The sequence below is a fragment of the Brachycentrus maculatus genome, unplaced genomic scaffold, assembly GCF_059751285.1.
Source record: "Brachycentrus maculatus isolate JH-2025_06_01 unplaced genomic scaffold, ASM5975128v1 h1tg000582l, whole genome shotgun sequence".
Classification (NCBI taxonomy): domain Eukaryota; kingdom Metazoa; phylum Arthropoda; class Insecta; order Trichoptera; family Brachycentridae; genus Brachycentrus; species Brachycentrus maculatus.
The window spans coordinates 258,291-273,013 of NW_028281322.1; positions in this window are offsets into that span (position 1 = coordinate 258,291).

Below are 14,723 nucleotides of genomic sequence, written 5' to 3' on the forward strand. Positions count from 1 at the left end.
TTAATTTTATAAATATCTAAATATCATCGTCCTTGTAAGTTCATGATAAAAACTAGTCAATGCTTCACTTCTATAGGTACATTAGAATATTAAGAATTGGTATCCACTCGACATCCATTTCTAGGGTTCTACTTCTTTAGTTAAAATATTACGTTCTTCTTCTTCTTTTTAATAGCTTTTCACCAATTTTGAGTGTTGCCAGTGTCGAGTTATTAAAATATTACCTGACTAAGGAGGGTTTGAAAGTGTATAAAAAAATACATTAGAGTTAGTACCAAGAATTCTTTGAACTAGTATATTTTACGAATATTTGAAAGATTATGGTGCGATTAACCTCAGTTAATTTATGTTTGTATATTGGGGAGTAGCTTCTTTATAGGACATCCCAGTAGTAAGCATCAGTTTCTAGAATCCAAAATTTGATTCACTTTCAAACCCTCGTTAGTCAAGGAATGTCTTAGCCAAAGTAGTAGAACCCTTAGCGAAATGGGTGTGGAGTAAAATACCAGTTCGGGTCTTATCAGCATTCTGGAGAGGCCATCGGGAGATTATGCAGTCGTGCCTCCTGTAAGGACGCGCCGCACACAATACATACAAATTTCAGGGTGACATCATCAAAGCGAAGAATTTCTCCGCGATAACACCTGCCATATGTGCTTAATCATATTTGTCACGTTCGTGTCTTGTGGACATACCAACATACACACTTGTCATATTACATAGAAAGACTTTTTACCTATTATGTATATTAATAATTTGACATGTATATTTTCACACATCTTCACCTTGTAGGTACAACAAACGAATTTCAATTATTGTCTCAAGTTACGGAGTGACATCATATGTTTTTTATATCGTTTATTGGGGAGGCATCTATAGCTCTCAATGTGCTATTGCATCGACAATGATATCGACAGAGAAAAACAGGCATCGAAGCAAAGCTTCGTTTCGAGAACTTTGAACGTTCTCAAAACGTTCTAGCATTTTGAGATATTTGTCTACAACATTTCTTATGAAAGTTTGGCATTACGGGGCTCACGGCCATCAAAGGCTGGTTTAAGTGATTACTTTACATACGAGTTACATTTACCAATTCAACCTACGATTGACATCAACAATACTCAAATTCTTGGAACTTCTTTATATATTATTGAAATTCGAAACATAGTGCTTGAATCACTAGAATTTCATAAGAGACATCTATGAGAAGAAAAAAGTTTTAATTTAATGTCTTTATTTTAGATGTACGATACCTATTAAATATTTATATATATATATATATATTATTTAAACGTTTGTATCTATTAAATAGAACTTGAATTTATAGCATAATGCCACAAAAAAATATTTTATAAAAAAACATAAATCTTGATACATACAAGCAATAAAACATATTTTATGAAAAAAACACGGCTCAATATAGTTCACACCTGCGCTGTAGTATACTACGGTTCCACGACCTCAGTATTCATATCCATACGTTTTGACAAGATACGAGTCAATAAATATGCAACATATGAAAATTTGCATGTTTTAATACGGTGTCATAAAAAACATCAGCTGCGCAAGTGTGAGATGAGACTTCGGGCCTTAAATTATTATTCTAAATCTCTGGTACGCGGTGGGACGTAAGCCAAGGGGTGACGCTGCATTATTTATTAAGTACAGTTAATTTTTTTTTACTTCTCATATAATTATAATACCCATACAAATTACATGTATGGATGCCCCAAAATAAAACCATGGTAAAACCATGGATCTATGTAACACAATGGAAGGTTAAGAGGAGAAAAAGAGTTCTAACGGAGTCCTGGTTTTAATCCAAATGAAATGTATGCCATGGAAGTGAGGCACGGAGTTGGCAAAAGAAGGATAGAAGTTGACTGTGCGACGAATGTGCAGCAAAACGATGTATGAATGACGTTTAAATGGTGATACAAGGAAATAATGCAAGGGTAATTTAAAAATAGTCGATCAAAATTAAGAAAAGTTTGTTGAATGATTTATGCATGTGGAACGAATGAGTGAAGAAAGAAAAAATAATAAATTGATGTGGAAAACGTAGTAGGAAATATAAAAGCAAAGAAATACCGAGGAAAACTTGGAATGGAATGATAAAAAGAATTAAAAAAAATGGCTGTACTCAGATCAGGAGTCGGAAGTTAGGTACATATTTATAAGGAACTTATAACGTTAATATTCTCTTGACAGCAAATGGACCAAAACACGTAATACAATACCTATTCCTCATTCAATACGTGCAAAAATGTGCATACTACTAATAGTTGTAATATACACGTACACATCTCAAATTAATCATATTCAGATATATTTTTTATTATTTAATTATACCTGGCATATCTTTGCTGTTTTTAGATGCAAATAATATATTGTTCTAGGCGTTTAGTATCCATCCAAGCCGATAATCATTAAACACTCTAGAAAGAAAAAAAACTAGCAGAGAGACTATTTTCTCACTTTGGACATTGTCTTCATACCAAATATGTTATAAAAAAAAGTTGCTTCAAAAAGTATTTTTAGATTGCCATTTTTTCAGCTAGAAACATCACGCGTGATAAAAGTATTGCGTCATGCTCCTAGTCGTATGTTTGAGATACCCCCACGCGAATATTTGAATATCAGACAAACCAGTTTAATATAACTACATACTATTACGACTCCCAACAGGAGTAAACGTTCCTGTTGTGGGGCTAGATTTTTTTATTTAAAAAATAGTTTATTTAATTTTATATATAATTAAAGCATTATTAACTTTGTGGTGTGGTAATATAACCCTCTCCTTATCACTCTTCGTTCCCTTTGTGTAATAACCACGTTAAAAAACCATCATCAGGTCAAATGTAGATTTAAATGAAATTGTTTAAGTCTGACATAAAAATCAGTTTAATTATTTTTCCAGTTGCGCTATTTTTATTTATTTAATATTTGATTTTTCAAGCTTTCAAAATGCATTACTAACGTCAGAATTACAGGTGAATGAGGTGCATACCCACTTCATTTATATAATATATTATATTATATATTACAAAGCATATTAAAGATTATTGAAGATATTTTTTGTATTTATATATATATATATATATATATATATATATATATATATATATATATATATATATATATATATATATATATATATATATATATATATGTATATATATATATATATATATATACATATATATATATATATATATATATATATATATATATATATATATATATATATATATATATATATATATACCGAGAAAAACTTGGCATAATTAACCATTTTAAATGCTTGAAGATGGCCAGGTTTAGAAGTCAGAATAATCATCGTATATGTATGAATAGATGTATGAATGTGAAAGAGGTAAAGATAGATTGGTGTAGCGTTCTATTCACTCTACCCACCTCTCCAGGGAGCTGCGTGATGGTTAGTTAGTTATTTTTTATATAGGTTAATATTGGTGTAATAAATAGTTTTATCGACCTTTAAAGCCGAAAAAATACCTTAGTCAAGAACATTGAAGTATACTGACTTCATGACGAGCGCAGGAAAGACAGATCAAAAGGTGTGTAATTAATTGTTTAATATAAAGTACATAAAATTAATTTTATTCCTTATTGGCATTCAAAGGTGAAAAAATATTAAACGTGCATATTATATTCCACAGCATTTTATTATTCATAATATCAATAATTCGCACATATAAATTCCAAACGTAAAACCAATCACACGTCGTTGGATTAAATTAAAGTAAAACGTATTCATTCTGCATAAACTGAAATGCATTATAGTTCGAAATTACTGAATTTGTACCCTGAAGATGTAAATAATTTTATTTAATAGTGTATTTAAAAACGAGTTATACGTGATTTTCAAATTAATTAAAATGAATTTTATTTTTACACATTAAAGAAATCCATTTTACGATGCTTACCCATTTTATGGACGTAGGCGGACAAATTTGCTCAAATAAAAGATCGTATTAATGTGTAAATTATTAAATGCAGTGGCGTAGTCATTACGTATTTAATACCAAAAGTCTGCAGGTGTTTTTCATACTAGTCTATTTTTAAAAAAAATAGTCTTTATTTGAATTTTTGCTGCACAAATCTCGTCCTTACTCGCCTTATGAAATTACTTTTTGTAAATGTACATGTTATTTTTTCATGTATCTTTTTTGTATTTAATTTTAAATTCGTCACATATGTTGCGTTGTGAGCCCGTGGTTAGTGTCGCCAAATCTAAATCAGAGTTTTGGGGTCACTCAACCACAAATGTGGAGGTCCTCACCAAAACGTTACATAAATGATTTTATGTTATCAGGAATTCTAGCTTGTAAAATTGTTACGTTCCGAAGCATTTATATGGTTTCATATTGGTTTAATACAGTATTGGTCACATTTTGTCGCAACTTAAATTAAGATTTCGATAGAATACAGTAAACAGAGCATATTTGCGTTTAAAGGATTTTTTTGTGCAATATTGTAAATGTAACTTTTTGGTGAGGACCTCCACAATTTAATTACCTTTTTTATAAATAAAAAAATCCACATGGCTATTTTATGCCACATAGCATTGCTTTGTACATTGATATGATTTTATACATTAAGGTAGATGAACATGTTTATCGTAAAATTTACGAAATTAATAGTCTACGCTTCTTACGATGTTAACACATTGTTTGCGGGAAATGCTTAAGGCGTCTTTTATATACTATTGGTAGAGAGCGGGAGACGCTTATATGCGTTCTACATATGTATTTGCTTACATTTTAGAGCGCATGAGACGTTAAAAAATATTGTACAGATCGGACTTGGATATGCGGTTAGTTATGATTTGCATACTACCCTTATAAGTATTCTAATTAAGTTCGGGGTTCTCTAATGAATAAAAAGGCATTTAATAGCACGAAAAAAATTGTAGAGCAAGAAAAAATGGATAGAAATCAATCTATCCTTACCAAAGGAAATAAAAACCAAAAAATATAATATTTTGTAGCATTAATACGTAATATAACAATCTCTTTATCATTCATCTAAAATATATCAATTCAAGGGTGGAATATCTAACAGGGAAGGTATATGATTTTTCTATTTATCTGTAGCAAGCACGAAACGGGGGTGAATATGCTATTTGGAATATCGAAAGGTATTGATCACCCTCCCTCCGTATGGGAGAATTGCTACTGGTGTAATATGAATGAAAGAGTACCGATCATGTGTAAAATTGGGGGTTGAGATACATTGAGAGCATTCGATTGGTGTTCAGTTCGATCTATGGGGGTGTGATTCCATCATGGCGGATGATTCGCAAATTTTGCGGCCATTTGACTTCACGTATCACTCGTATCCATCATTCAATTTTCACTTTATTTTGCTTTAAACAAAAAAATGTAGATACTTTAAAATTTAAATTATATTTATATTCATATTCATAGTATTTGGTAGTTGACTTCTATGAAAGCATGATAACGGAAATATATTTTTATCTCAGAAAAATCGATAATGTTTGAAGCATACCCTTGTTTCATAAGACTGATATTCTCTTTATTTATTACCGGTGAATATAATCCTTTATGCAAATCATGCTTTATGTAACCAGTTATGATGAATCTGACAAATCCGCTACTAAATATGGATAAAAGAGAATAAAAGTCATATTTATATTAATTAGTTTAGGTCGTATATTATTGAAATATTTTGTATTGGATATTGAGCGAAGTCTGTTTAACTATGACATTAATTTGAAATCGATAAATTAAATCTGCAGAGTATGTTTGAACCAACCTTATCGTATTCAATTGCAATGTGTTTGAATTGTGAGTGTATGAAAATAAAGAAGAAAAATATCCCGTGGTAAGATAGTGAAATGAACAGTGGATGACGAAATTATTATTTTAGAAGTTTTTAGTAAAGGAATGTAATTAACATTGAGTATTTTAATATTTTAGAATTTAATAAACCCTGATGATGACAAGGTTCTTGTCGAAACCGGTTGGTTAAAGTGTACTAATAATAAAAAAGTGGTTAAAACAAAGTTGTTTACTTTTATAAGGTTTATAAAATTTGCCACAAAGTATCTGCGAAAAACATTTAAAAAAATATTGTTTATTTAAACATTTATTTTTAGCTTTCCATAGATGAATTTACTTATTTTATAAATGACTACTACACTTTACCTGTAACGGGTATCTAGAGCTGAAAGTGTAAATATAATAAAAGGACGATTATGGAAGAAAACCAGGGTTATTTTTATTTTTATTTTATCAATTTTGTGAGGTTATTGAACGAAATAAATAAAATCACAGGTGAGTTATATTCATAATAATAATAAAAATAAGTAGTGTTATATATTACCTCATATTTTCAAGAATAAATGTTTTTATTTATACTTTATAAAACATGGTCTTTGTTGCTAACCACCAGGTACACAATGTGTATTTTTGATTTTATTGAGGGATAAAAATTTACTTATTTTATAAATGACTACTACACTTTACCTGTAACGGGTATCTAGAGCTGAAAGTGTAAATATAATAAAAGGACGATTATGGAAGAAAACCAGGGTTATTTTATTCAAAATATGTACAAATCATATACTTTCATGACATTCTAAAAATGATTTCTAAAATTTTTATTAAATAATTTGATATATTATCTAGTGAATCGAATATGGAGGTTATTTTACCACCAAGCGATGTAAAATGAACAAATAAAATACCAGGCAAACATATGAATGGCGAGTCATTTTTTTTCTCTCCAAAATGTGGCACAATATGTTTGAGTACTTGAATGGGCGTGTGAAAGGGTTCCACTATATTTCTTTACATAATATTACAATTATTTTAACCTTTGATACTTGGTTCGATAAATCCATTGAGGTGGCATCCTTCGGTATAAAGTCCACAAGTGACTTGTGAAAAAAATAAAGTACAATATTATTTGCTTCGAAATCATTCAACGAGTGGAACATTTTATGTGGTAAAATCATTTATCTCGTAACCGCAAGCCACAAATACATTTAGACATCCGTTGTAGCGCATAATAATAACGTCAGGCCATGAGTGTTAAAATTATTATTTTTACCTCACATCTTTTGAAATAAACATCACGTTGGTATTGGGCTATGTGGTTTAGGTATGTTAATATAGAAAAATGACCTATTATTACATGCAAAGGTATATAAACATGTAATCATACTATACCTTGAAGACCAGCCCATCTCAATTTTGGCAGTCATTTCACACTGATATTCATCATATTTAAGATTTTAACTAAAACTTAAAAAAATGAAGCTAAAAACTTTGATTTTAACCACATTTTTGGTGCTTTTTCCGACCGGCTTCGACAAGAACCTTGTCATCTTCAGGTATGGACGATGTGTCAGCGTTTGTGAAAAGTATCAAAAAAATGTGTTTTAAATAATGTAAATTTAACTTCGTAAATTATGACCACAGTTTAAAACTTGTTTCCGTACTGATTTAGGATGTCAAACTCAGAATTCAGAATTCAGACAATTATTGTTGTTGTTTGTTAATTTTTTTTTAACTAACTAACTAACTTACTAATCATCACGCCGCTTCCCCGCACGGGTAGGCAGTAGGCAGAGAGAATAGAACGCCATACCACTCTGTCTTTGCAAACATTCTTCGCCTCTTGATGTTGATGCATCTCCTCATACATACTCGCCGATTATTACGAATCCTAACCTAACCACTTTCAAGTACCATGTTTTTTTCGGTCTTCCTCTGCTCCTTTTCCCAATTACATTCGCCTCATAAATTTGTTTTACCGTTCTTTCCCCACTCATTCGTTATACATGTCCAAACCATCTCAACACAACATTCTGAATTTTATCGATAATGCTTATCTCAGCTTTGCATTCCTTCCTTATTTCACTATTCGAACATCTATCATACGTCGTTTTGTCGCACATTCGTATTAATTTATTAAACAATACACTATCTTGTCAATAAGGTAATGCTTTATATAGAAATATATTTATCGTCACTTGTTTCATAGGTTTTTCTCAACAGTGACCGATTTTAATGCTCGTTTGTTCACATTTCACAATGCTAAATCCAATTCCTATGTAAGATAATTTGTCCGGCACAGGAAAAGAATATTGACGCCCGAATCTGCTTACACAGCAGAGATTTCCTTTGACTCGTACCGATTGCTGTTTACCCGACAAATTCGAGAGTTCCAACGTTTGCTTTTCTTACAAAACAACTTGTTTAGAGACAACTCTTTCAGTAAACCTCATCTTGGGCCCACGTTGTCCAAAATTTCTGTCGTTTTGGTGAAATACGTTGTAAAACGTAGGCTCGGAGGTATAGAAATTTACATAGTGGATGTGATAAATGGACAAATCAATGGTCTTGTACTCGGCTATTGAATTCAGAAGCTAAAAACCTGTTATTCGTTCCTATGCGAAAACTTGTCGTAATAGAAACGGACAACATTACTGATTTTAGTTAGGATGATATCGACGGCCCCTACGTAAAGTACTCTATCTGCAAATCTGTTACTCTACAGGAGAGAGCTTAGAAGATTTTTTCAACGTATTTTTATAATTAATTCACGGTTTTATCTGAAATTGTAAACTAGTATTAAACATTCAAAAACACGGTAAAATAATGTTTTAAATCATTTTTAAACTTTACGCTTCGTCAAAATTAATTAGTTGGCGTTTTAGCAGTTCAGTTCATTTCGAAAATTCGATGTAGATAGCGCCTTATACGCCTGAAAACTAGGCGTAATTTATTTTGTATATTTTTTTATTGTTTATATTCGTAGATAAAGGTCAGTTGATAACATACACCAAATATCTCAAAATTGACAAAAATGTAGTTAGAGCACTTTACGTAGGGCACGTCGAAATTAATATTACATGGTAAGTAAAATATACGCACGATAACGTCCAGAAGGTCATTGACTGCTTCATGAGATTTTCTGGATTGATAAAATGAAAATGTTAAATTTTATTAGAATATCAAAATATGTATATAAAATTTAATTAAGAGGATTAATAAAATTATGTTCACAAGTTATCAATTTACATATATGATTTTTGCATTTTTTTAAATTTAATTAACATGATTTGAAGAAAGTTAAAACATTTTTTTATTAAAATCCGACCCCTGTCCTGAAGAAAAGGTTTTTATTTGTTTGAATTTTTTTCTTTAGTTGAAGTTATTATTAGTGAAATAAATCTCTAGAAAAATCAGGAAATTGCAGTTTGTAAAAAATAAAATTAAAAAACTATTTTTATAATTTTTTTTTTTTCAAAATACATGAGTATACAAACTGTTTCATACTCAAAAACGTATTGAATTGTGTGGAATATAAATGTGAAATTGTTTTGAAAAAATATTCTTCATATCATGGTATTCAATAAATTACGTTTTCAATATATTAAATATATGTCTCCAACTAAAATTAAGTTTTGAATATTGAAAGCATTAACTTTGTGGATCATATTGACATATTATTTTGAGAAATACAAAGACTTTGTGTTTTGATCCACTCACATATGAGTGGATCAAAACACAGTCTTTTTATTTCTCAAAATAATAAAAAATTAAGTTACTAATCATAAACAGTTTAGGTTGCAAATGCTGAAATTATTCATAACACAATACTGGATTTTATTTCACGTTTTTAAAGTGAAAAAGTATTCCTTTTTTTAAAATTAATCTATTGAATAGACCACATCAATGAGTTTTATTTATAAATACGTTTATTATATGTTTTCATCTTCTGGTAAAAATTCAAACTTAATTTTTACCAGAAGATGAAAACATCTGTAAGTTTTCGAAACTAGTCGTATACATAAATAAAACTCATTATTGTGGTATATTCAAATGTTTTTCTTTTTTTAAATAATCAACATGTCATTCCACGAAGTTAATGCCGAATCAATAAATAATAAAAACGTTACACTAAAAAAGTCATTTTAATATAAAAACGACCTTAAACTTTAATATCTAGAATCGTTGCCCGAACTTGGATGATTATTGTCGTTAGGTACCTATTTGAAGCAGCCCTTAAGCTGCCAGAAGTCAATATAATTTGGTTTCCACACATCAACCCCTTTAAGATTATATTTATTTGAGTACCGACCCTGGAATATTCTCACGATACTGAATAAGTCCGAAGCTTCTCCGGATGCTTAATCAGCTAAGAGCAATTTGCATACGGGAAACCAGGTGGACATAATTCGAAACGAAGGGTGCCCAAACATTTCGGTACTTTATGCACATCTATTTAAATAAATTAGCAAGTCATGATTCTATTTTTTTCTCAAGGCCGGGTCGAACGTCATAATAAGAAGCATCAACAAAAAATAATATCATCGAGTAAAGTAGAAGACATAGATTAGTTCCTGAAATGCATTTTTAAAATTGCGCCATCTTGATCTTTTGGATAGATACACGCTTTATAGTAGGTACATGGACTAAATTTTAAGTTTACGAAAATCGAGGTACACATTCGCAAATGTTCTATTTCATGTAAAGGTAGTTTTTTTTCCTGTAGAGTAATTTCAAAGCTTCATATGATTGCAATAAAGAAATTTTGTATTTTTTTTTTTCTTATAACGTAACGTATTTCTTTATATTATATGATACTAAGTACTTTTTTCATCGAAGCATCGATATACCTACACAAACGTATCTCAATTTAGATTTAAATAATTAGATTGCAATTAAAAAAAATTACTTTTAAAAATTATTATTTTTTAATTATATTTTTACTTTTAATAATCTAAAGAGTATTATTGTGCAACGTATTGTATAATGCCGTAATACATTGATCAATATTATTTGGTGATCAGGCAAAGTATTAAAAATCGTTACGAAACAAAAAATATTTAAATACGGGGCTTTGTGCATGGTTTTCAAAATATTAAGTAGAAAAAGTAAAATAACCTTAAAATTTCATATTCTACACAACATCCTTAAATATCTACAATAAGTAAAGGCACGTATACTTTTTCTGTAAATTACAATCCAAAATACGTGTATTTTTAGATCAAACTCAAATAAATTGTGAAATAAAATAATGACGTATTTTTAAATGACCTTAGTTAAATATTACAGTTTGAAAACACGTTTAAAATGCAATTATGCATTTTTGCGCATGCAAATCACCAAAAACGGAAGCGAAATACTTAACACTGGTTCAAAAGTTGAAGCTTTAAAGTGCATTCTCTCCCCTATTGCATATAACAAACAAACTATAAAAGTATCTTTTTAAAGCGCACGACTCATAACTTATAAATCAAAGTTGGTGTGGTAAGCAAAAAGGTTTTTTTTCTTCAATATCGCGACCTTTGTAAATTATAACAATGTGTAGTCGCCCTTCTTCGTGGGGCCTTCAGAAATTTACCAGCGCCGTTGCATGCGTCTCCCCCCCGACACGAAACTGCAGTAATTTGCATACATAGATTAACAAACTTAACCCTATACTTATAATCATTTAAATTCTCCCCTAATTCAAATACATTCATGTGGTCGTGATCAAACAGTTTGAAATTTGAATGCTTTTTAATTGGCTGAGAAAAAATTCTTGCTACTATGTAAAAGTATAATTTTTCGTGGATTTTGAGATTTATTACCTGGTCGGGTCTGTCGCCCGCTGTGCCGAGCGGTGAGTTGTTATAATGTGACCTTCTTAACTTTCTGTTTAAACAATGGTGGGGTCAAATCAAACACGATTAACCCTTTCAGGACAACTGGTTACTGCTGCTAACAAATTTAAAATAAATTGTCCATGTGCCTACAGGTTTCAAGTTAAAACTGTAGTGCAATATGTGTTGCCTATGTAACAGAAAAAGTGCTTGTATAGATTTCATATTGGTATTGTCTTGGAGCGTATTTCAGACTATTTCTTGTGGCGATGTGCACATGTCGGGATATTTATAGGTTATCTGTATCTTAGTTTATCAATTTTGTGAGGTTACTGAACGAAATAAATAAAATCACAGGTGAGTTATATTCATAATAATAATAAAAATAAGTAGTTTTATATATTAACTCATATTTTCAAGAATAAATGCTTTTATTTATACTTTATAAAACATGGTCGTTGTTGCTAACCACCAGGTACACAATGTGAATTTTTAATTTTGTTGAGGGATAAAAATTGTGTGCACAATTTTCTGTAAAATTTTGTTTACACTCACACTTATTTGTAAATAATTTCTAGAAATAAAAATATATTGAGTTAAATATTTTGTCCTCAAAGGGTTAAGGAAATTTCTCTTATATTTTGTTTAAAAATGTTATATGCACACACACACACACACACACATTACGTTGGTATTTTTTAAAAATGAGAATTAACCATGATTTAATTTCCTTCATTTTTTTTTGAGAAATCAATACTAAACTTATGTTTAAAACATTGGATGCAAAATTTTATTAATGATCAATTAATAATATGAAGGGAAATAATTGAGATGAGTATATTATATTCATTTAATATATTTCATCTTTGTTGAGAAATCATAAAAAATCTTAAAAATCGATCATTTGCGTTTAAATAATTGGATTGGCTCAATATTGTTAATGATCGAATAGCAATACTTTAGACAATACATTAGAAAATAATTGAGATCAGATTTCGTCTTATTCATCTACGTTGATAATCTTTTATATACCGCTGATATACTTAATATACCGCTGGTAGGGTAAAAATGCAACATCGGTGATTAAAAAAGGACTCTTTCGAAATCAAAATAATATTACAGGCGTTATAAAAATTTCGTAAAGTAAAAATATCTTGCGATAAAATTAGACTTCTGCCCGCGTTTCATACTACATACCTATATTTAACACGATAATAATATCATAATAAATCATTAAGGTATATATCGCTCACTCCATTCAACAACGTCATTTATAAAAAATCGTAAATTTTCAGTTGTGCATGTTTTCGAAATGCCAAGAAAATGTACTATATCTCAGCAAAAGTGGCACATTTTTGACTTAATATTTACCCGCTACAGGGCAGACAAATATTTTTTAAATGGAGAAAAAACATTCAGGTTTTACCTAAAAAATCTGTTGCACAGTAAAAAGTTCAGTAAGTGGCTTGATATTTATTTTTAAAACATTTCATTATATTTTTAAACTTTAAAAACGATCTCCTGAAAAATCAAGTTTTATGAATTATGACGTTGTTGAAAGGAATGAGCGATATGTAACGCTATATTGTTTTTTTCATTGTTAACTACAGAGAATAAATTCTGCTCACCGTAATTATTTCTAGAATCAATTATTCATCTTATGTGCAAAGAAAAACATAATCTGTTCATTTTATACGAATATAAGTATGCATTGCATTTTAGTTTACAATAATAAGCGATTGTAAGCGGAATGAGTATATATAATTAGATACAACATATAAACAAACAAAGTATGCTTTTAGTCTATAATCATTTATACAAATGCAGGTAATTAATTTTCCCATATTAGCCTAATTGGCCCTAATAAAGTGTTGCAAATTTTACACGGAGGTACAAAAAATACAAAATTAATAAAAGAACTTGTATATCATTTTCAACTTTGTATGCACAGTATATAAATATCAAGTTAAAATTACATTAATTAATTTTAATTTATTTCCAGTAATTTTTTTAAATATATAAAAACATTTATTCTAAAAATACACTCGCTAGTAAAAATCCTTTAAAAATGTGAATAATCTGATTGTGATGTTCGCTCTTGATACAACACGCTTTGAAATGACGTCTTATTAAATGTATATTTCTGAAAATACACCATTTTCCAGCAAAACGCCGTAACTGCCAAGTAATTAAAAATCGTTTAATTTTATTCAATCTGCCTCAAAATAAATATTCTTATTCTTATCTTAAAATAATCGTAAACTCTCAAAGAGATCGAAGGATATTCCAAAGATTTCTCTGAAGCATATTTTTTAACAGATTATATCTATGCGTATTGGAGTAGATTTACTTTAACAAAACGATATTAATTGTAATTATGGGTCTATACCTTACTGGCTTCGTTTGAAAATGCCACAACTAGGCGAAACAATCCTCACAAAATTTATTTTTTGAAGTTTTTTTTTAACAATAAAATACAACTTAATAATAAATAAATAATAAAACCCTTACCGCACCCCAATGGTGCATAGGGCACTGCTTCATATAAACGCAGTGTCATCTCGATCGTTTACACATGAAGGAAAGGTGATCAGCCCTCCACTTCAGGTACCAGTCCAGTGTAATATTGAATAAATATTAGAGTGAAAAAATCACTTATATTTATTAAACCCCCCTGGGAATCGAACCCGGGACCTAAAGAACGGTAGCCGAGCATGCTGACCATTACACTACGGAGGCGGACTAAATACAACTTAGTAGACTAAAAAAAAGTGTTTGATAAATCAAATAATGTTAAAACATTCAATAAATAAACTTACTGGCGTTTACGATGGTTTGCAAGTAAAATAATGTCGGGTTGTGGTCCCGTGGTTAGTGTCACGGACTCTTAAGTCAGAGTTTCTCGGATCGAACCCACTCTATCAAAATTTGATACCTATTTCTAATAATGAGCTGCTTAGGCTCACAGAAATAGTTTGGAATTGAAATATACATACATGTAAATAGTAAAAACACAAATATTTATATTTAATTAAAAACAACATCAAAAAAAGGAGTATAAATAAAAATAAATAAAAAA